This window comes from Macaca fascicularis, chromosome 17, assembly GCF_037993035.2.
Source record: "Macaca fascicularis isolate 582-1 chromosome 17, T2T-MFA8v1.1".
Lineage (NCBI taxonomy): Eukaryota > Metazoa > Chordata > Mammalia > Primates > Cercopithecidae > Macaca > Macaca fascicularis.
Window position 1 is genome coordinate 19,497,515 of NC_088391.1, and position 25,007 is coordinate 19,522,521.

The 25,007-nt window shown below is 43.0% G+C and overlaps 1 long non-coding RNA gene across 2 annotated transcripts; it reads left to right on the top strand.

Moving 5' to 3' along the window:
- Positions 1-1,146: 1,146 nt before the first annotated feature.
- On the top strand, positions 1,147-21,623 carry LOC135968099 (uncharacterized). Of its 2 annotated transcripts, none has more exons than XR_012426863.1 (3): positions 1,147-1,474; positions 16,631-16,708; positions 21,418-21,623. It is a non-coding gene; the product is annotated as an uncharacterized lncRNA (long non-coding RNA). The 2 variants fall into 2 exon arrangements; XR_010582567.1 differs by lacking the exon at positions 1,147-1,474 and adding an exon at positions 3,018-3,629.
- The last annotated feature ends 3,384 nt before the right edge of the window (positions 21,624-25,007 follow it).

Sequence of the window (25,007 nt, forward strand, 5' to 3'; positions counted from 1 at the left end):
AAAATCAATGTGACCTCAGCTTCACTGCTCACCATTTGCCTTCCACTGCATTTCTGGTAACAGTGAACCACTGATGGTTGTCACCATCATTGCCATCATCATCATCATGACAAGTAAATACTCAGTGAGTGTTTACTATGTACCAGGTACTATGATCATCTCTTCAGGGACGTTGTATCGCATGGTCCTCACAATGCCCCATCTGGTAAGTACTGTCATGATTTTCATTTATACAAAGGGAAACTGAGTCAGAAAGAGGATAAGTAAATTGCCAAAACAGCTAAAAAAGGACCTGCATGTTGTTCTACCTTTTCAGCTGTAGATCCAACTATTCACCTCCTGTGGCCCAATTTTTGAGCACTAGTCCTCCCTTTGGCCTTCCAGCTTCCATACTCTTGCTTGTGCCACTTTGCCTGTCTTTCCCACCTTTGCAATTCCTACCAATGTGTCAAAGACAGCTCAGACAGCACTTTTTATCTGCAGCCTTATCTCCCCTCCTACCCTCGGCCAGAAGTGACCTTCCAATGGTTCTTATCTACATAAACCATTTGGAAAGTAATTAAACACCAAACTAATTCTATAATGCCATAAAGCATTCTTCTTCACGGCCTGATCTCAAAATTAATTGTTTGCTGTTCAGGTTTGTGTAAAGTTGTGACTTTTCTCTCCAGGGAGAGTGTAAGTACTTTGCAAGGTTTACACTCTTCTCCTGCAGTGCTCCATTAACAGGAGAGGTGGTTTTTTTCTTCTGTTTAAGCCCTTGACTCTTCCCAGCCTTCTCATCACGATGATCTTTTTCAAATTCCAGGCTCAAAGAAGAGACTTCTTTTAATTCCTCCTCTCACCCTATCACCAAATCCATGGATCCTTTTCCCATGACCTCTGACGGATCTGTTTCTCTATCTGCAGCTTTCCAGCCCTAGGCCTGGCCTGCACAGCCCACTATTAGATCCAGTGCCACACAGACAGGATCAAACAGGAGCATCCAGATCAACTTCTATGTTCTCCATTTCTCCAAAAGCAGCTGTGTTAGCACTGTGGCCACTGGTTAAGCAAATCTCAAAAGTTCATGTTCCTTATGTACTTTTAGCAGCTCTATAAGGGGAGGAGCTGACAGACAACACACTTACAGAATGCCCACAACACTGAGAGAATCAGGAAATCCCCTTGAACGCGATAATAGGTAAAGAAGAGCTGCCTTTCCTAAACCCTACTGCAAATTTTGAGCTGGAATCAAATCGCATGGAACGACTAATGCACCCCTGCAAGGTGTGATGAAACCAGCTTACTTGTGGTTTAATTTTCCATTCAATATCCTGCTCTGTTTTATGAGCCATATAACTTTGTGATGCAATTATGGCTAACATACAGACTCAGGCAGGAGGCAGGAACCCGTGAGCTGGTTACAAAAGACGGTCGCATGGATGGATCACTGATATGGAAAAGTCAGGGGGCATGGACTTCGGTGGCAGAGGTAGGTGGAGAAAGGTTTTGGATGAAGACTTTGATGACAGAAACTGTAGCATTCGAAAATAAATGCTATACTACGAATAAATGAGTCCTGGCTGATATTTAAAAGTGACCAATAGAAGGGGTCATTTTCTCACCAAAGTTTCATATTATCTCTTCATGGCAACAGGACCATAGATATCACAGATCACCCTGTTACCTCCCTGACAGGTGATCTCTTTTCTTAGTGTCACTGGCAGGAAAGATTTGACAGAAGCCAAATAGTTAAATAATAATTTTACTGAGCGTTCTTCAGGGGCCAAGTGCTATTTGAAGTGCTTTATAATATGAACTCATTTAAGCCTCTTGACAACCCCATGATACGGCTGTTATTATCTTCTTCCCCATACAAATAAAGAAACTGAGGCTGAGAGGATTTAAGTCTCTAGCTAAAGGCCACACAGCAACAAAATAGCAGTGGCTGGATTTGGACTCTGGCAGCCAGACGCCAAATCCCCTAGCATCCTCCTCTGGTGTCTGACCATGTCTTTGTATAGTGTCTTCTAGGTTCCAAGCACGGTTGTAAGTGGGTTTTTGTTTTGTTTTGTTTGTTTGTTTATTTTGAGATGGAGTTTCGCTCTTTTTGCCCAGGCTGGAGTGCCATGGTGAGATCTCAGCTCACTGCAACCTCTACTTCCTGGGTTCAAGTGATTCTCCTGCCTCAGCCTCCCGAGTAGCTGGGATTACAGGCACCCGCCACCACCTCATTCGGCTAATTTTGTATTTTTAGTAGAGACAGGATTTTGCCATGTTGGCCAGGCTGGTCTGGAACTCCTGACCTCAGGTAATCTGCCTGCCTTGGTCTCCCAAAGTGCTAGGATTACAGGCGTGAGCCACTGTGCCCGGCCTTGTAAGTGTTTTATATATACTAACTAAATCCTCACTACCTCACTTATTCTATGGAATAAGAACTATTATGGTCTTCATAGCTGGATGAGGAAACTGAGGCACAGAGCAATTATGAGACTTGCCCAAGGACACCTTCTAGGTGAGAAGCAGGGACTGGATGGAAAGGCAGGTGCTCTGGTCCCAAGGCCATGCTCTCAAGCATTGGTGGTAGTACTCACTGGGGAGGGGAGGCATAAGAAGGGCCACCTCACTGAGTTGCCCAGAGATAGTGGGTGTAAGGCATTAGCACTGAGTGTGGAATGGGGGTGTCCCGCCCAACACATGTCCGCAGACCCCTTGGTTCTCTCTCTCCTTCATTTCTGATACAAGGCATCCAGGCCCTCTGCTCTGGTCACAGTCCTTCTCAGAGCAGACCAGGTGGCCGCACTCTGGCTCCCTGGGGCCAGCTTTTTGTCCCCCATGCTTCATGCAAGCTGAGCTATTATCGCATGGCTACAAGACGTGGTTTTGCTAGAAAGGGACTCAGCGGGGCTGAAGTCCTTGTGTGTTCTAATCCCTTCCGCGGCACTTTGTCTGCAGGGGCCGAGCGATCGGCCCGGCTTGTTCTCGTGCCTGTCCAGATGCCTTTCACATTGTCTGTTTGTTAACCTGCATTTTTGGCTTTGCACCTCACATTCTGTTTACTTGTCTGTCTGCTTGTTCTCAGTTAATAAATTGGAATTGATTTGGCGACTTCACAAACAAGTGAGTCTCAATCTTATTTAAAAATAGGGATGGGAGGGTGAAGTGGAGGTAGATCAGAGGGTTGGGGCTGGGTCAGGGGACTGTTAGGCCCCTGTTTCTGAAGATTTCCCAGTGAAGCTTACGTAAAAGAGAGACTTGTGGGGAGGGTGAACAACATTTGGGCTGAAAGCTCAAAGTCCTGTTCCCCTGTTCTTGGGACAAACGTTGCAGAATTTCCAAATGACAACTCTAAATGGTTTGCATTTGATATGAGAAACAAGAATGGCTGGCATAGCTCTGTCAACAGGCAAAAGATGGGGAACGTGAAGCTTTCAGATTCTGCTGTGCAATATAAATGTAGCCAGGGAAAGAATGAAGGAAGTCAAGTTCAGGGTATAAAGCATAGCCTCTGTAGTTTTGTTGCCCGGGTTCCTGCCCCAGCACTGTAACTAACTAGACATGTGGCCGTGAGCAAGAAATGAACATCTCTGCGCTCAGCATCCTCCAAAATAGGACAGTGGAAATTATGCCCTCCCCACGGAGAGATGGTGAGCATCACTTAGTTATCATTTGTAAAGCACAAGGCGTAACGTCTGCTGTGTAGTAAACTCTCAATAAGGATTAGTGATCACTGTTCCCAGTGAATAACATAATGGGAACCTGAGCTAGGACAGGTGGTTGCAGAAAGGAATTGCTGCAAGGCTGTGAAGAGAATATAAGCTGAGCTTGCTTGTTCTGTGCCTCTGCCGATGCTGTTCATATTGCCAGTTTGTTAACCTGCCTTTACCTGTTAACCTGTAAAAATAGGCTATGATTCTAGGAGGGCTGTAATACTACTCTTAACCTTTTGTGAACATCTAAATGTTTTCATAATAAGATGTCTTTAAAATGCCAGGAGTATGTGATGGATTGTTTTTGTTTGAAATATATTATCCTCTTTCTAGAAACTTAAAAAAAAAAAAATTTGTAATAAGGTTAATAAACTAGAAATAGAAAGGGGAAAGTAGGGTCCAGAGGGAAGAGCAAACAGCTAACACTGCCTTACGAAAACACTTTAGAGCCAAACAAACCTGGGCCCACATCCCAGCTGTACCACCCAGAGGTTTGGTGTCTTTGGGGAATGTACTAATTCTCCTGTTATTTGTTTGTTCTGCTCATAAAGCAGACTGATGGTCCCTGCTGCTGGGATTGCAGTGAGCTCTAAATGATATGCCATAGGTCATCCCTCAGCCAGCCACACAGTGGGCCCTCAACCAGCATGACATCTTTCTTTCCTGCAGTAGTGGAGTATAAGAGGTAGGGAGGAAATGGGGTGTGGAGGGGGAGGAAAAGAAAGGCAGACAACGTGAGTTTTGCAAACTTGATGAGAGATTGGTTTTGTGCGCTTTGTTGGAATGGACTCAAAGCAAAACTGTGCAGCAGGTGTAAGTAGAGTGGAAGTATAAGGAGGTATAAGTAGAGTTTGTTCCTTTTCCTTCCTGGTCAATGGCCTCTCCCACGGGGTCCTCGGAGGACAGAGTGTGACTCATTTGTTCATACAATAAACAAATAGAATGACTTGAAATATAATGACTTCTAAGAAAATTTGCATTTTCACTAAGCATAAAAGCCATAAACAAAAGAACAATGTACCAGTAGATGCATTTCAGCAGGCACTGTAGAGGGGAGATTTTGTTTTTATTTCTTCAGGGGAAAGTGGGCAGAGCAAAGGAAGGGCCTTGCTTGTCCTTGAGCCATTGGCTGGGTGAGTGAAGGGGGAAATGTGAAGCTCAAATTCAGCGCTACTCACTTTTAAGTGCAGACTCTGGTGGGCAGTGGGGGATCCTGAATGGTCACGGCCCAGCAAGAAGTGGAGAAGGAGCTTCAACCAAATGAAATGAGGCAGGATGCTTGCACAGGTCTTGAGGCACCCGTGAGGACAGGGAGGAAGAGGGAAAAGGTCTCAATGTGCCAGGTAACACAGAAGCTTCAACCGACATTATCTCACTGAGCAACAGCAACATAAGGAAGACAAGGCTGTGTGAGGCCACCCAATGCACCCATCACACAGGTCACAACTGGCAGAGCCAGGATCTGAACCCAAACAGCCTGATGCCAAACAGCCCCCAAAGATTGCACACCAGGCAACTAAGAGGAGAACCAGGAGTGTCCCTATGTCCCCACAACGACCATCTCGACCCAACCAAGCCACAGTCACTGGCGTGTGTGTCCCATGTGGGCACCTCACGAATGCAGCCCACGTGCTGGCCCTGTGCTCCATCTGCCCCCTGCTGCATCCAGAAAAGGGAGAGGGCCAGGTCCAGGGCTGTCATCCACTATCATTCTGCCATCCTTCATTCCACTTCAAACAATTGGCCTTGGCTGCCCCCACAGACCAGTCTCCCTGGGAGGCCATGTTCTGGCTGACTGTAGCCTGGCCTTTCCAGCTGTCTGCAGGAAGGCCTGCGTTTCACACCCTTCCTCCCCGTTCTCTCCTCCTCCCACCTCACCTGCTGTGCCTGCTGGTCCATTTTCTACTCCCTCCCCAGAGCTTACTTTCGCTCTCTAGGTAAATACACAGAAGGCTCCCTCTTCCAGGCATTAGTGGCCACCGCTCCTGGGTTACTGTGGATGACGTTGATGATAAGGATTAAGGTGCACACAGTCTAAGCAACCCAACCAAGACCTTGGAAAATGCTCCAATGACCAACTCTTTCTTTTTGGAACTCTTGGTGGGGCTTTGGGATAAATATTTCACCATCTTTTATCATGGGATATGGATAATCTGAATCAAAAAATGAGACAGGGAAGAGTGACTTCTCCATCTTAGAGCTCTGCGGCCTGAAGTGGGAAAGCCGGAGAGGAGAAGGGAAAAGGCATTGAGGGGAGGGGAAGGGCCAACCCACCTGGAGACAGGTTAGGAAATAGAAATACCACCTAAGCTGTCTGTTTCTCCCCATGGGAAGGGGCAGCAGCAGCAGCAGCAGTTTGGGAGCCTCCAGCCTCACCAGAAGACAGTGGCCTCTGGGACCACACCTGAGTTTTGCTAATAGGGTGACTCCTGGTGGGACCCTAGATAGTTTCAGGATGGAGGCTGGCCAGGTTAAGATCAAACATGTGATTAGAGGCTCGGGGCTTCAAGCCATTTGTTATTTACCCAGCCTCCCAGGACAGGCACTGGAGATTGAGTTCAGACACATGGTCAATGATTCAATCATCCCTACACAGTGAAACCCCAATTAAAACTCTGGACCCTGAGGCTTGGGTGCCCTTCCTTGGTGGTGAACACATCAGTGTGCCAGGAGGGTGACACATTCTGATTGCATGGAGACTGGGCACAGAAGTTCTGCGTTTGGGACCATCCCAGGCCTTGCCCTAGTATCTTCTTTTGGGTGCTCCTGATTTGCGTCCTTTATAATTAAACTGTAATTTTAAGTATAGCACTTTCCTGAGTTCTACAAGTTATACTATCAAACTACTGAGCCTGAGGGGGTTGTAGGAACTCCTGAATTTGTAGCCAGTTGGTCAGAAATACGGAGGCCCGAGGGGCCCTGGAATTTGTGGCTGAGATACTAGTGCTGAGGAGTGAATTGATTACTAAACAATCAAATTCATTTGGTGTCTTTAAGATGGAGATAATTTCACATAGTTCAGATACCGCCTAATTATTTTGTTGTTAAGAAAAGTGAGTTGGCTTGGCCCTTTGCAATTTGATCGGTTGCTTGGCAATCAACTCGCCAATAGTCTTTGCCTCCTCATTTTTCTTTCTGATTTTAATTGTGGCATTGGAATAAAAGGATAGTCTACCCATCTGCTGCCTTAGGTTTTGAAGCTTAATTTAAAAAGTCAATCCTTAGCCTATTTTTTAAATTCCCAGACTAAAGGAATCCAACTATAATTTCACAGCCCTTTTATTTCTTTCCTTTCACCCACATCCCTCAATCTCCTCAGTATCCTTTTCATCTCTTTAAAAGAGAAATACAAGAAATTCTATTGACTCCTATTAATCATGTTCTAACTCAACCTAATTGTACATATTTTGCTTGTTCATATTCAGCAGTGCTTGTGTTCCACTATGAACCCTTACATCTTTGTATGTCACACTTGCTTGGATTTCCACCTCTTTTCTCCCAATCTCTCCCTTTCCCCAGTATCCCTATATCTTTGTATAATTTGTTTTACCCCTAAAGGTGATGGGTGCACCAAAATCTCAGAAATCACCAGTAAAGAACCTATTCATGTAACCAAATATCACATGTTCCCCAAAAATCTACTGAAATAAAAAATAATTTTAAAAAAATAATAAAATTAAATTAATTATTTTATTTTATTTTACTTTATTTTATTTTATTTTATTTTATTTTGTGAGAAGGAGTCTCAAAAATTATTGCCCAGGCTGGAGTGCAGTGGTACAATCTCAGCTCACTGCAGCCTCTGTCTCCAGGGTTCAAGTGATTCTCCTGCCTCAGCCTCCCAAGTAGCTGGGACCACAGGCTGTGCCACCACACCCAGCTAATTTTTGTATTTTGTATTTTTAGTATTGATGGGGTTTTACCATGTTGGCCAGGCTGGTCTTGAACTCCTGACCTCAAGTGATCCACCCGCCTCAGCCTCCCAAAGTGCTGGGATTACAGGTGTGAGCCACCATGCCCAGCCTTAATTTATTATTGGTTTCAGCAACATTTTATCCTATACATAGTTTATTAGACCACTTCAAATTTTCTCCATATTTTAAGTACGTACTGACAATATCCCAGTTCATGATATTTGCCTGTCATTAAAACTGTTGCTTTTCCCTTTAATCGAAATGTTTTTCATTCTTGACTGCTTATAGTACAACATGGTCAGAACACATCCACAGCTCTTTCTAAGGGACACTGTCCCACCCAGGGCCACTGCTGAAACAGCAGTTCTAGATGTGCCCTGATTACATCTGTCCTCGTCTGATTGGTCTGGACGTAGACACCTGCCTCAGGGTGTCTATTCAGGCTTACCGGGAGATCTACTGTAAAATGCTGAGCTCTAACAGGAATTCACTGGACCAATCATATTCTCACTCACAGGACTTTGAATTGGAAAATACACAGAGACTCAAGTTGCTATCAGGGGCTGAGGTTGAAAGAGAGAATGAGTAGCTTTGAGTTAGGTGAAGTGTAGAGTAAGCCAAAATTGTGAGAAAGTGGAAACTACAATTGAGCAGAAGATACAGTGTAGAGAAATTGTGTTAAGTCACGGTGGTAAGAGGAGAAGCTAAAGCACATACATCAAGAATAACCGAAACCAGGGTTAGCTAAGCTACTTAAATGGCAGAGCATGGGATTCACTGCCCCCCAAGTGCTAAGTTCCCAAGAGCCTCACTCCCTCCAGCTGTAGTCTCTATGTGGACTAACCACACAGCAGTTTCTTATGAGAGAACTTCCTTCTTCATTACCCCTTGTTTCTTGCAATAACCCAGCCCTTATTATGTGACCTGGTTATCATGGGTCATGGTTCCTTGTAACTCAATGAGCCCACACCTACTGCTCCCACCTGTGCCTGGGTGGTGGAGAAACTGACACAAGGGGCCAAGCCACTAACTTGTAGCTGTCGTTACACCATGGGGCTCAGCTCACTTGCCCCACAATGCTTCTTTCAACATGGACTGGCTGCTTAGTCAAAAACCCCCTCTCCCAGGACTGGCTCTCCAACAAGAATGGCTAAAGGATCCAAGGTAAAAAGAAACAAACAAAACTACGTGAAGGTCATATGGCCTGCACTCCTTTGTCTACCTGGAAAGAGACAATTGTTCTGGCTGTATCAGCTTATCGGCCTCCAGGAAACCTTTTGGTTATGCATGAAGTCCGCCCTCTGTTCTGTGAGTCCTGGTTTCTAAATGATTCACAGGTGTGTGGCAGGAGAGGCACTTTCCAACTCTGAGCAAAAATCATGCCAGAAAAAATCTGAGTGACACACTGTTTCTTCTCTTATGTCTCAGCCTCTAGCTGTCCTGCCAGACAGCAAGGTTTTGGATACAGTCAGAGTCATAAAATCAGAAGAGACTGAATATTTATGAGCACTGTCCCACACAGTGGGTCAAAGAGGCCAATATTTCACCCTCAGAGGGATCAAGAAGAAGGAGTACCTGAACTCAGTTCAGATATGTACATAGTGCACAGCAGGGCTAGAAGCAGCCTAAATGTCACTGATCAACCTCACCTCTTTCACCCAGGACTGTCCCAAGTCATTGACAACAGAAGGGACTTATTCAACCCCCCAAACACATTCAGGGATTTAGATCCCCTACCTCTTGTATCTGGCTGATGGATACCACCCTGAAATACATCCAGCTAAGTTATAAAATCTTTCTAGAGCTAACGCCTTAGTGAATTTGTTTATTCACTGGGAGCAGATGTCCTGGACCATTTGACCCCACAATTCCACTTCCTTGTGTTCAGACCCCAGGGCAGATTCCAGGAGAAAACTGTCTTACCTCCCTCTCTTTTACTGGTAGTGCTGATTATATGGCTATTCAAGTCAAGATGGCTCCCTACCATGCATCCAGGGCCCACTCTGCCAGGGAGAGTGGTTTACCCGCTTAACCTGGCATGCCGAGGTCTCGGCTGTGCCCCTGAATCATTGCTGAGTACGTCAAGGACTCCAGTCCCCAACCCTCTGCAGGCCTGACTCATGCAGCAGCTTCCCCAGAGAACGCCCACGGGCTCCAGGTACTGCTCACAAGCTGGTCTCCTCCTCCACGTAGACACACAAACAAAGCCAGTTACTAGGCTCGCTAAGCTCTGCTTAAAGTTACAGAGCCTTGCGTTTGGGGCAGCAGGCTGCCTCATGCACGCCTCTCTTGTTGTGGATGCTGGGCTCTACCATGACAACATAGGAAACCCACCCAGGGTCCCTTTCACATTCTTAATGATGTTATGAAATCTGGGGCCAATCTTTGAAAATGCAGTGCCTTATGGGAGGGGAAAAGAGGGTGGGAGGGCAAGGGAACTCTATTAAGCAGCAACCCCAAGGCCAAACCTTGGGTTCCAGGGCCCAGCCTCAGAGACTCTGTTTCAGGACATGTGATAGAAACCCTCGCTACTGTCTTTTCAAAAAGCATCTCAGTTGATTCTGATGATTCAGACAGGTTTGGGAACCATTCTCCAGGTATTATGTGTATACACACACACACACGCACACACACAACTACATTGTATGTAGATAGGACTACGTAAATATGATGACTGTGTCATCATAGCAGAAATAAAAAACCAAAAAAGAATCATGCATGTGTGGAGTCTTGTGTGGGAAGGCAAGAGATCTTCTATTAATGAATAAAATGATCTGGAGTAAATCCTTTCTCTGCCCTAGGCCTCATCTGGAAAGTAAGAATTTAGATTAAATTCTCTCCAAGATCTCTCCAGCTCCAATGAATGTAGATGCTGCACATTCTACAAATCGCTCACTGCCCTCAGACTTTAATTTTTTCTTTCAGGCAATCAGTTGTTATTTGAAAAGAGACATAGAGTTGGAGATAACCCAGAAGGATCTTTTTATTACCTTCACATAGGTGACGAATATTTAGAAGGATAGGTAACAAGAGCAGGTAGTGGGAGTATGAATTAAAGAGGATGAGCTGGCTGAGGTGTAATTGAAACCTTCCCCATCAAGTAAATATAATGAACCCATAGGAAGCTGTAAACAGAGAAACTCCCCAGCTGTGCATTGTGGGAGTTGCCATACGGAAAAGCGTTTATACTGGGAAAAGTAGCCAAGTCGCAAGATGGGATTAGGGGAATATCAGAGTTGAGGAGTAAAAACAAGATAGCAGCCACCAGCACAGGGAGTCTCTTCTCTTGCCAGATTCAGGAGGGCATCTGGGTGCCTCAGGCAGAGATAAAGCCAAGGAGGCAAACATTACACCTGGTTTATGGCTTTCAAAAAAGCAGGAATTGAGGAGCGTGAGGCCACAGAGGAAGGAAGAGGTGGCATTTCAAGGAAGAGAATCTAAAAGAACTGTCCTGGCTTCCTTCAAGTGCTGGTCACGGCTATGTGAGAAGATAAAGAGCTCGTCACAGCTATATGTGAAGACTCAGCCTCGATGAATAATTATGCATTTATTCAATAGCTAATATTTTTAGTCTGGGAGCTTGAGGAAGACAGAAGTGGGTATATTTAGTAAGACTCCTAGGAAGGTAAGGAAGTAGAACATGAACCAAGTCTACTCAAGGTCTTGAAGGAAGTAACGTCTCAGCAGTTGTGGGTTGAGGCACGTGGATTTTGTAAACAGAAGTCATAATTCTCAGTGATTACAAGCAGGCTACACAAATGATGTTTAATGGCTACTACATAGTATTTTCAGTAAATCAAATTTATTTATGTAAATTTGAGGTGCTAATTTCATATGTGATCTTCCTAAGGGCACCAAGAAAAGGAAACAGTGCTACAGGACAATATTCAACAAAAGAAACTATCGTGGGGATCTTTTAATGGAACCTACTGCTATCGATGGTGAACCAAAACTTTTTCAGGTTCCCTCCATTCTAAAAGGAAAACTAAAACATGGACAAAATGCCATCAGAGTCTACAAATCTCAGAGGAGACAGATGAACCCTCTCTAGCTCTGGAAAACTAATCTTCCCCATGTCTAATCAGAACGCTCCATCTCACCATACATATTTTGTCATAGATATGTTACCTCCCTTTTGGACAACATCTATTCTTCCTTCATATCATAAGCATGACCTTCTTTGTTAACCTTCTTTCATGGGTCTCATTCTGAAGACATTATCAATGGTCACTATTTTACATCCCCGAAACTGTCATACCTCTCTTCTGCATTTCATGGCTCAGTTCTTTGGATTTCTTATACCCTACATAACCATCATCAGCTTCTTCACTCTCTTGCCATCTGACTTTTGGACTCATGGAAACCATCAATGATCTCCTTCTCATCAAACTCAATGACATTGCTGGGTTCCCGTCCTTAGAACTTCTTCCTTAGCACTCTTCCTAGCCCTGGCTTAATGAATAACTTCTTCCATTTCTCCTCCACATCTGCTCCCTCATTCTGTCTCTATCAGTGAGCGCAAAGTCAAATGACAGCAAATGTCAGAGAGGTAACATACATGACCAAAGCAGGCCAGGAAGGAACTAGTGCTAAGCATGTGCTCAACTGGAGAAGGCTGGCTGGCCGCTACCCAGCTCTGAACGACTGTGCTCGGGGGAAAGGAGGCCCAGTGCCATCAGGTATGCAAAGTTTAAGAGAATCCAGAAATCTGAACTTTTAAGGAGGGAATATCCTCTTCAAACATTAGAAATTAATTCAAAAAATGTTCTCTTACAAATACTTGTGAGCCAAACTAGGCACATCGAAGAATGGAGATCGGCCCCCAAGCTGTGTTTTCCACATCTGCCCTACTCTTCCTCCTCTATTCCACCCCATCAATTACACAAGACCCTGAGGCCAAGAAGGTCCTATGTGAGGTGGGGAGTAACCCAGCCATGGATAGAATTGCTTGATATGGAATGGAGAGATATGCTCTATTTGTTTGAGGAATACCATGCAGAAATTTTCTTGAGGGGGCTGGAGAAGCAGAAAGGGAATTCAGAAAAGAAAAATGGAAGCATCATGGATTATGAGAGTCTCTGCTGGGTTTCACTGGCTGCAAAGGAAAAAGACATATCCAGATTCCCAAAAGTATTGGAGGTAGAACATGACTAGACTTGAGATTCATGGCAATTCTAGCACCCTGATTATCCATGTAGCAACCAGCAGCAGATTCTTGGTGATTTCTCTCTGGTGTTCTTCCTTAACAAGCCTCAGTTACAGTAAGATTCCAGCTCCCTTATGCACCTTCGTTCCTGGGCTGTCCTTCCAACTAGTGGACATTTGTCTATATCTCCAGTTCAGTTCCCTCAAAGAAGAATTCCAGTTTGGGCCTAGTTAATCATTTTCTGACTTTATTTGAACACTGCTTTAGTACCAGACTACCTCACAGACTGCAAGCCATGGAAAATTTGATTCCATTGAGCCTCTACTCATGGGTCCAGTGTCCACCCCTGGTCAAATACATTGCAGTGGATTGGAAGATTGTGTGGTGTGTACATGACACAGTCTGCTTGAGGCAGCTCTTGTACTAGAAGCCTGGATGAGGCCAGCAGCTAGGGGATGAGAGAGTCTTCTCTAGCCAGTGACTCTGAGGACTCCATTAGGAAGCGACTGAAACATTCAGAACAACTAGTGCTGGAACAGGGAAGGAGTTTCAGAGGAAAAAAGGAACTCTGAGATTTCTACCAGGATCTGTAGAAAACAAAGTGTTCAAACCTAGTCAGCTCAGGAAACAAGGGCATGAAATATAACAGGGAAAGGCAACATCTCAGAAGGCTGCAATCTCTATTTGGATGCTAAATAACACCCGTCCTTAGCACTGGTGTGCTGAAGCCATGGAGGAAATAAAAGAGGTCAGACAGAAGAGAATCTTTATCTATGCATAGATAAAGCTGGACTGGATAATGTAGTTCAGACCCATCACCAAATGGACTTCGGAATATTTCATGCTGGAAATAAGTAAATCTACCCACATCAGTGTTAGTCAAACTGAAGTAACCCAAGTCTACTCACCCCAGAAACCTTTGCAATAAGCAAGCAGTGAGCAGAGCACATTCTGTGTCTGAGCAGATGCATGAAACAAGAGTTCCTTTTCCCAAACTTGCCAGAGAAGTCCAGGTACTCCTCCCTTTTGTGAACAGCAAAATAAAAGGCCAGATCTTTTCACTTTATGGTTAAGATACAAATATGGAGAGGGGAAGAATTGTGCCTCCCAATAATTCTCAGGTCAGATTTCTGGGCATTGTTTTGAAATTCAATGAGATAATAAATGTACTTATTTAGCCAAAAAATTTTTGGGCACTTGCCGTAAGCAAGGAAACCAGGTCTCTGTCCTCATGGAGGGTAAATGATTATGGTATCTAGTGCAATAAACTGTGTGTATGAAAGTGTTTGCTCAAGAGAAATTCAGGTCTTAAATGAGAACTTCTTTATGAATCTAGGTAACTTTACTTAGATTTTACTCACATCATAAAACCCAGGCATGGAAGCATAGTTAAAAGATTAAATCTAATGACAGTTATCTGGCTGAGACATATAACCTCCTACATGGAAAAACTTAGAGACTGACTCTAAAAGTCAGTCTCTGACTTCTTTTTTAATTTTTATTTATTTATTTATTTATTTATTTTTGAGATGGAGTTTTGCTCTTGTCACCCAGGCTGGAGTGCAATGGCATGATCTCATCTCACAGCAACCTCCGCCTCCTGAGTTCCAGCGATTCTCCTGCCTCAGCCTCCCAAGTAGCTGGGACTCATCTCTGTCCTCTTGAAAATCTAAGCACCAAATTGTGTTTTCTCTAATCATACTCAGACTCTGCTGTACAGCATAAGAGTCTCCAGTACTTGCCTGTCTCAGAGAAAGGTGACTCCTAGGCCAGGCCAGGTGGGCCATCTAAGTATGGGTATGTACCCAGTGAGAGAACCCACCTATTTTTATCACCTCCTCTATCTTCTTCAATATTTCCAGACACCTGGGAGCATTTCCCTGGGGGTGTCCCCAGCTGGTTCTTCACCTCTCCACATGGAAGATGATAGTGCCACCAGCTTTGCTCCCATGGGAGAAAATGGATCCTTAGTCTGAAACATGAAACAGGTGTTAACACCCGGTGAAGGTAATAAGTTCAGAGCTTTCACGGATCCATTACCCTTCCTGCTCTCAGAAGTGTTAATATTTATTCCAGCATGTTCAGTGACATCCTGCCAAGCCAGAGTTCTTAACTCTTCCTAGTGTAGTGGTTCTCAAACTTCCAGGCATCAGAATCCCCTGAAGACCTTGTTAAAACCCAGATTACTGGTCCTCACCCCCAAAGTTTCTGATTCAGTCAGGCCAAAGGATTTACTTTTCTAACAAGTTATCAGTACTGCTAATGCTGCTGGTCAGGGACATACTTAGAGAACCTGAGTCCTAGGGGATGCTTGAGTCTCCTGAAATTCCATGCACGATCTGTCTGTATGTGCCTGTGTGATTTTTGTTCTAAAGTATGTTTCATAGCTTTCATCAGAATCTCAAAGTGAATTAACTCAACCAACCAAACAAAAGCCAGTATCTTTAAGAGCATCAACTAAGGCAAAATACCTAAAGGAATGCTGATCTCAAAAGAGAATATACAATGGTGCAAAAAATACAAAAGCACTGGATAGAGCAAAGTTAGCTCCTCAACGAGTGCTCAGAGTTATTGGGTAGGAGCTGGGTGGAGGCTGATAGGCACAATCAAAATAAAGGGTTTTGAATAGGAATTGATATTCTCACCCTGCAAGAATTTATTTTTAATTATAGATAATTATTCTGAATTACAACAAGATGATTTGAAGCATTACGCTAATTCAGGAGTAATAAAGCATAAATTGCCGATGCAATCTTTAAAAATGTAACCTATCAATCAACACTGGAACAGCAACAGACAAAAGGCTATGATCTGACATTATTATTTTATGGAGTCGCAGTTAAAACTGACCTTCAATTTACTCTTTACGAGCCCCCATAGGGCAATGAGAGATGCCAAATACCTGTGGCTCCATGTGGAGCCGAATGAAGATCTATATCCCTGCAGGCTGCCCTCCCCACTGGCTGACTCTCAGAATCCCTTGCTTTTTAGAGGCAATGGAACACAATCCATACAAGCACAAACTTGTGTCCGGTCAGAACTTGGCTCAAATCCTATCTTTGACCTTTACTAACTCTATGACCCTAAGCAAGTACTTCAGCCTCTCTGAGCTTCAGCTGCCTCATCTGTTAAATGGGAAGGATAGCCTAACATACAAGTTTCTCCTGATGATTATATAATATAATGGGTAAAATGCCTGACAACAAACCACAATATGAATCAGGTCCTGCCCTATACTATGATGGTGCTAGTAGAATCATATTTAGCTATTATAGGTAGGAAGTAGAAGCAAGTCTTCCAAGGAGCCATCCCAGACTCAGTGTCATTTAACAGGGTACAGCAGGCTGCCTCGTTTTCATATAGCTAACATTGCATAAGGGTTGTGGCTCACAGTCGAAGAATGCTACCCGAGCTTGCAGGCCATCCCTTTAGTCAGGGATGGGAGAAAGTAATTGCTCAGTTGCTGACTAAACATCTGCCCAATGTATATGCTCTTTCCTGAATCTAAGAGACCACAGACTGAAGAAGAAGGAGAAGGGAGAGAGGGGAGTAGGTTACAAATGTCTCCCATACAGTGAGTGCTAATTTCTATAGCAAGAAAGCAGATACTGTGGCTACTTTACTCAAAGTGAAAATATTTCTTAAGGAAGGAAAAAAAAACAGGATTGAGCACCATCTATGAGTCAGTTTTGCTTGCGCATGATTACATAATGCCCTCTTCTGTAGAGGAAAAACCATAATAATATTGCTTAAGTTCATGGAGGCAATGATTAGTAGAGGCCGGATTAAAACCTAGATCTATCTCACCCCAAATTTCATGTGCTTTTGGTTAAACCATTCTGTTTTTACCAAAGTAGCCAACTTCTTCTACTTTATAGCATTGCTGTTTTAAGTTGAAGAAAAGAAAGACGGTGGATACATAAAGAAGAAAGACCAGAATGTGCCTATAATTGAAAGTAAGTTAAGAAAAAATCACCTCCCCACACACAACCAGAACAAAAATTAATGGCCAAACACACACAAAATCACTTGACACAAAATACACGATCAATCTCAGACCACAAGATCTTCTTTATCTCTTTTTTTGGAACTCAGAGAGTCAACCCAGCTAAATGGTGAAGGCAATGAGGTCAAGGACCTGTAAAGGGCAGCAGAGAGTTGGAACTAGCTGGGGCACCCTTGGCTGTCAAATTCAGAGGAAAGGCAACAAAAAGCTTTGCCTGGTGAGCTTGTATTGATCTTTGAGAATAAAGATCTATGTAGAGATAGACATAAATTCATTAGGGTAGACCTGGAGACAGATCTCTGTACTTGGTTTCAGTCAAGCATTGCATTTGGATCTGGGTGGCAAAAGGGCCTTAACCAGAGAACAAACTTCCATAGCAATGGGTTAAAAGACCATGGAGAGTTGATGGAGCTAGAGGCCTAGTATTATACACTGCAGAGGCATGAACCTGCTCAGACCAGCTGGCTCTAAGCAGAGACTGCAACCCAGCGGCCCACCAGCCAGAAGTGGCCATCACACAGACAGGCTTGGTTGATCTTCCTGGTGTTCCCTTGTGGGAAAAACATGGAGCTGGATGGACATAGTCCAACTTGGTTACTTGCCTGCCCCATGAAGGCATGAGTTTGAAACTCTTGGTTTTAAATAGACATTACTCCTAGGCGATAGCTTGGGGTTATCAACCTGACAACACTCATCATTGAAACTGTAGATATTGTAGACATAACTGAAATTCGGAATCTGCATAACAGAATGGACAATAATGAAGAATATTTGGTAAATATAGAATACATATAATGTTCACCCTCTCATCCATACCTTAGGTCTAAGGAGTACCCATTATGGGTCAGAGGCTACGCCCAATCAAACTACAAAGACACATAAGGTATAATGACTGCCCTCCAAAGGATTGTGCAGTAGTGTAACTGGGGAGGTAGCCTGTGCGTAAAAAGATTTGTAACAATGCCTTGGTGTCTGTTAAATGCCAAGTAAGAAGGTAAACAATAAGGGAGAAAGGGGCACTGGAGTTCATTGTGGTCGGAGATGGTTTAGGTTGGCTTTGCAAAGGAGGTAGAACATTAACTGGATCTTGGATAAAGTTAGGTTTAGATGAGTAGAACAAGAGAAAGGAGGGTACTCCAAAGAACCAAGGAGAGGTGGCAGGAATGTGCATGGCAAGGTTGATGATAGTGAATAGATCAGTCTGGCTGAAGTTGTGAATTCATACAGAAAGAGGAATGTGCATTCAGGAATCTTAATAATTTCACATTCAGATTTGAAAGACTATATATAATATTACAGCTCCTAATTTTTGGCTTGAGAAACTATGATCATCATAAACCCTGATAAACTCTTTCAGGCCAAAAAAGCAAGTCCTGTTTGTCATTCTATCATTGTGACCCTATCACAGTATTTGGAACTTAGTAGGCTAAAAGAACTAATGCAATTTGTTCTCTATACTTTAAAATTTATGTTCTTGGCAAATATTTACTTATCAAAAATCATATAGGGACTTAGGGGTTAAATTTTCAGATGTGTGATTACAAAGTTTTTTTTTTCTTTCTGGAATTAAAAATACATATATAAGAGCATAGCTTTACAAAACCAAACATCTTTGAGCAAAACCATTCATCTAGCTTAAGAAAGGCATTTCTTTTCCTATCACCATGTAAGGGCAGAGTTGCTCACATTTTCTTATCATTCACTAATGAGCCAAATAAACTACACAGCTTCTCCAAGCAGCTGTGCAGGGCAAATTCGAACATTTTCTTCCTTAAGAAGGTATGATTACTGAGTGGTTTTAGAATACAGTTGTTTGGAATAAACAGTAACTGTAATCCATTATTCTTAATTAATTGATCCCATCATATCCAATTCTTGTTACAAAAGCTCTGTTGTAGAAGAAATGCCAATGTTTGTGGTTGGATGAATGAATGAATGAATGAATGAATGAATGAATGAATGAATACATGCGGAAGAACTATTGGTGACCACACTCTAGATGTTTCTCAGAGTGTTGTTAGTGAACTATTTGCATCAGAATCAACCAGAATACTGATTTAAAACTCATCATTCTCAAAGGTGAGGCTCAGAAATCTGCATTTTAGTAAGCTTCTCGGATGATTCTGATGAGCTCGAATTGCTAGAATCTTTGCTATAAAGTAGGGAGGGAGCAGACTTTGGAAAACAATGTAAGTTAAGCTAAGAAATAATTCTACAAGCTCCTGATTATACGGCAGGGAGAGCCCAGGACAGGGAACTCCAGTTGTTTTTTCTGAGAAACACCCTGAATGTATGATGTGATTGGGGGCGGGGCAGTTTGTAGAGCAAGAGATAGAGAACAGAGTTCAGTCTAGGACACTGAGACCTGCCTCCTAGGATCCAGACAAGCAAGGGTATCATGAACCAGCACAAACGACCACTGCTCCTAGGACGGTGTTGCCGCCTCATGCCATGGCTCTTCCTTCCAGGAATGGAGCAACATAGGCTTGTGGGATGCAAGATGTTCCCTGGAGCAAGACAGAATCCCACAAGGGTAGGTCATGACAGTCAGATCCTTTGGGATCCTTTGGGAAGACTATATGGCTTTAATAAGTTGTTTGGACTTCTATCTGTCACTAACAAGGGTCACAAGGCATTTAATTTTTAGGATGAGGGAGGATGTGTCCAAAAGAGCACTTGAGAAGATGAATCTGGGAAATACATGCAGATTATATCGGAAGGGACAGAAATCATAGGAATCCAGTAAGGAGACCACTACCTTGGTTTACCTATTATAGTCTGCCTGGTTCTTTTGATGGCTATCACATTCTCTGCCAGCACTGATTACTTCAGACTGTCTCTCTACAGTGTAGAGATGATGTCTGACCAATCTTTGTGTTTCCTATTATGTCTGGTCCTGAACTGAATTGAGCACTCTCATTCAACGTATACTACCTCCTAGTAGTGGAAATACAGTTGAGTGTCAATTCAATTCAAAGTATACTAAATGGTATACTACCTCCTAGTAATGGAAATGCAGTTGAATATTAATTCAATGCAAATTGTACTTATCAGCCTTTTTATATTCTTCTAATTATTTTACAAATATTAACTGGATAACAATTATGTGTCAGACACTGTACTTAACACTGGGAATAAAACGCTGAGCAAAACAGACACGGAGCTGCCTTGATGGGAAGCGCTGTCTACTGGGAGACAGGCATCAGAGGCTGAGAGCATGCAAGGCCATTTCAGGCAGAAGAACACAAGCAAAGGAGCAGAGGCCCCAAGAAGACCTGTGTCCACCATGTTGGTAAAGTAAGGGTCTCATGAAGTGGGGCAGTGAGGACAGAGGGCAAAGCATAGCCTTGAATACCCTGCAAAGGAGTTTGAAATTTAACCAATAGACACTATGAAGCCATTGAAGGTTTTTTGGTAGCAGGTGATTTAACTGACAAGGTTTGGGTTTTTAGAAAATAGATTTTATAACAAAGCACAACATAGGCTACAAAAGGTTGACTCTTGAGACAAGTGTGTCAGTTAGAACATTATTGCAATAGTCCAGGTGAAAGATGATAAAGGCCTGAGCCCAAGCATTAGCAAAAAGAATAGTCTAAAGAGGCCAAAAAGGTCCATATAGGAGATAAAATCTATGCAGCTTATTACTGGCTGAAAGGGGAGGAGAGTAAGTTAGAAAAAGAGTTGAAAAATGTCCCTGTTCTGATGACCACTTGAATGAAGAGAATCTCATTAATTAGATTACGCAAGAAGGAGGGAGAGTTTGTACGAACCAAGCTGGCACATTCAGTTCTGATTCAACCTTCATGATGCAGTTAAGAGTATCTCATTAAACTTACTGACCTGACCATAGCTCTCAGCTCCTCTGAGCTCTCCAGTACACCACCATTAGTTAACCTCATCAGGTACAAGCTCATTACCTCCTAATGCAGCCACTGTTTGCTGGATGCCTACTTTGTTAAAGTCTGGCAGTAGGTGTCATTTTGGGGTGGGGTAGATTAAATGGTGAATTGAGATATAGCTCCTGCCTTCACAAGCTCGCAAGCCAGGAGCAATCAATGCATGCATCCTTCCTGCGGGCCCGATCATGTACAGCACTGGCTACACCAGATGAGTGAGCTGCTGTGCCAGTAGATCCACATACAGAAACAAATTAGGTGCCAACGCTGCTCTATGACTAAAATGGATTCCTGTAACTCACAATTTCAAATGTTAGTACGTTAAGCCCATTTTATTTTTCCCATTTATTGCTGTTTGTAAAGAGAAAGTTATCACTTTAAACAAAAATATGCCCCTTATCTATTTTACATGTAGACATACACATAAATACTTCATTTGAAATAAGGATTGTGCTGTTTAAAAATAAACATGTAGCCTGACAGTTTGAAAACCACGGGACTACAGCAGCAGCTTCCCCATCGGCCCAGAAGCCCGGCAAGCATGGGTAAGTCACGTGCTACAGAGCTGCCACACAATTTCCTTTCAATTCAATTGCCCAGTCCCAGCTTTGGACAAGTTTATCTACACCCAACATGAGTGTTCACAAGATGCAAAAACAGCTGCTTAATTTGATTTCAGAAATTCAATCACCTAGATTTTTTTTGTTTTTCCCCTCTCAGACACCAGCCAAGTGTTTGGACTAATTTTTTTTTTTTTTTCCAGAGAATTTATTGGTTCACATCACATAGACAAGAACTCTATGTCCAAAGAACTTGGAGTTTCAAAGCTACATGATGATGCAATGAGACATTTTGACCAAATTCCATCCTGAATTTGATGAATCCACCCAAAAGAAGAGAAGTGGCTGCTTCTGGTTCGCACCCATTCTCAAGGCAGTGGGACAGAGTACAAACATACCTGGACTGGGAGTGTGGGAGTCAGGATTCTCTTAAGGGCTCTGCTCCTAACTGGCTACAAAGCCTGGGCCCAGGCTTCCTCATCTATTAAGTGAACTATTTGAACTGGTTGATTTCAGGGGTTCTACCCAGCTTTAAAAATTCTATAATCCTGAGAACATCTGTTTAAGCACAGTTCTCTAACTTTGCTGTTCTGAATAAACATGATCTGGTCACATTGAAATTTCCTGTCCTTGGTAATTACAATTAATTAGCAGAAATCTATGGTATAAAAAAATTAATCATAGTGCAATAAGGATTATAAAAGCTAGCCAGATGGTGTTGAGTGAACTAAGAGAAGAAACTTCTTTTTCAATTCTAAAGCCCTATTTCAAGTGTTTGTAGGCTTTTCGGACTTGGGTGGTTACCAGCAAGTCATTAGTAGTTTCTGCAAGCAGGACCCAGCCTAAGCTCAGCCTGGCTTTGAAAGAATCCAGTCTGGTCTGAAGTTTCATTTGGAGCCTGGTCAGAAATATGCTGTTGATGGTGGGGAGATCTATCTTTTTCTGTGTTTAAAGACAAAGACTCTTCTGACAAGCCGATGGAAAGAAAGTGTCCCAATCCAAACGGAGCGAGTCAGGTCTGCAGTGTCTGTCTTGTTTGCTGTTAAGCTAAGAAGGAGGATATTTTAGAAGAAAATATAAAAAGGAAAGAAAGACTTGCTAAAGGCCTCCTGCTGTTTGACTGTACCTCATCCTGGCTAGGGAGTGGGAGAGTTTTATTAAGCTATTCCCTTCAAGTCTGCATAGCTTAGGAGTGACTTTTCAACTCAGAAACTTGGGGTTAGAGTGTATTTTGAAAACAGATCTGGGTTTTTGAAATCCTAGTGGTGTCTGGTCTCCATCCTTCTCGTGTTTATTCTTAAATCCTGGTTGTCCTCCCTTCTCTTGTTATCTGCTGATGAGGGTTCAGGTTAATGCCTTATTATGGAATTATTTTAAACTTTACGGTAATTTTGGAGTAGAACTAAGACCTTCCAGGTGAGTTTGCTTGTGCCAAAGAGTGGCACGCTGTCCTCCAACCTATGGAGACTCATGATTTTTGTTTTACAAATTGGGTTCCCTTATTCTGGCCTCTCAATTCAATGTGCTGGCCCCTTTGGGAAAAGGAAACACAGCCTGAAACTAAATAGAACCTAATCCACCCCTACATTTTCACAAGGGAGTTGGCCTGCATGAAACTGTAGGAAAAGACCTAATAAAGCACGTGAGTGTTTAACCCAACTCCAACAAATGATTAACTACAATGTGAGGAGAAAAACAATAACAGGAACCAACAATGGTATGAACATGGTGATGAATCATCCACCAACCCTTGCTGATTGACGTCAGACCAGCCACAAAGGGTGTTTTACAAGTTAAGGACAAGGTGACTTCTGGGGTTACATGCTACAGGGTTCTTTAGATTATTTCCTTTCCTCCAGGTCCCATGGCTAAAGGTGTACCAATGCATGGCAGGGGGTTTTCTGCAAGTTACAGTCCCAATTTCAGAATTGCTGCCCAAAAGGGATTTAAATTATCTGAATATATTCTAAGAAAACAAATCTAACAATTTCAAAACTTTCCAACAAAAACCTAGATTTACATTCTTTCTGACCACCAGTATAAAAGTCTTTTCTCTTCCCACCCTGCCTTTATCACTATAACTCTTCCCTGCATGATATATTTTTCCTTGTTGCACTTATTACTGCCTGACATGCCATGTGTTTGCCTACTGTCTGCCCCACGCCCCACTAGAATATAAACATTTTGAGAACAGGGACTTTGCTACTTCCACTGCTATATCCCTAACAGGGAAGTCACTACCCAGCTCGCAGAAGGCATGAACGAATTAATGAATCTAATCAAACACCTATTATAAGGGCATTCAGTAAATATTTATGGGAATTTGTAAATAGATAATTAAGTTTAAAAAAGAGAATGGAGGCAGATTAAATGACTTCCTAAAATAGGTCTTCAATTAGTGTTAGCCAACAACGTAATCATTATTTTTGTTTTCATCTGGGTCACCTCAGATTTACCACTTCTGTCTTCCTTCCCACATTCTTCACCTTACCTAGGTCCTCTTCTCACAGATAGGTAGCCTGTCTCTGGTTTTAAGTGATGTACCAGCCCCAAGATCACATCCTGGAGCTCCCACATGGCCATGGGATGAAATCCTGACCCATTCAGACTGTGCACGAATTCTTCTTTATTTAGACAGTAAAGGAAAAACCTGTTGAATGAGCAAGTAAAAGCAGCAATAGGAAGACAGAGGGCTTTATTAGCAGAGGAAACTCTGATCATAAGACAGTGAAAAAGCAGAGACTGATTAATCAATTTGTTTCAGAGAACATTTTGAGATTCTAGTTTCTTTTTTTTTTTTTTTTTTTTTGGAGACAGAGTCTCGCTCTGTCACCCAGGCTGGAGTGCAGTGGCGTGATCTCTGCTCACTGCAACCTCCGCCTCCCGGGCTCACACCATTCTCCTGCCTCAGCCTCTCGAGCAGCTGGGACTACAGGCGCCCGCCACCACGCCTGGCTAATTGTTCTGTATTTTTAGTAGAGACGGGGTTTCACCATGTTCGCCAGGATGGTCTCGATCTCCTGACCTCGTGATCCACCTGCCTCGGCCTCCCAAAGTGCTGGGATTACAGGCGTGAGCCACCGTGTCCGGCCGTGAGATTCTAGTTTCTTTCAATAAAATGCACTTATATATCTATTTGATTTGAGATGGTTCACTAGGCATTCTTTAAAAAAAAAAAAAAAGTTGCAAAAAATACTTGAAAGCTTTTTAGCATACAGCTAATGATTGATGCTTATTAGTTCCTGAGTTCAGCTAAGTTCTTGTATTCAATATAGACATATGAAAGGATCATTTTTAAAAACATGCCTTTAGGGAGATGCAATTTTACTATATGGTGGCAGCTAAGATACAAATGATCCAGTTTTACAAGTTAGGTCTAATTTTACCTGGTCACTCAGACAGGCTCCTGAACCAAGCAGGCCTTGAGTATATATATAAGAGCCCCATGTCTCACAAGACAGTGCTGCCCCAGAAGGGTCCTGAGAAGACTGGAGATTGATGGATGCGGGAGAATTATATGGGATGCAGAGGGGAGCAAGGAGCCCTTTTTTCCCCCAGTGACTCTAACCAGAGATACCAACTGCCTGGGGAGAGGGAGGCAGGCATTTACAGGGTTATCTCTCTCTTTCCATCCATAGAAAGGTGACAAGTGGCCCCTGGGGGAATATGGAGGATTTGTGAGTATTCCAGTCTGGAGTCTCAGGATGGTATGGTAGAGACAGGGAGAATCCTGGGCCAGATAACCCAGACCCTTGGTTTCTTAGTGAGTGGAACTTAAGATTCTGAAATTATA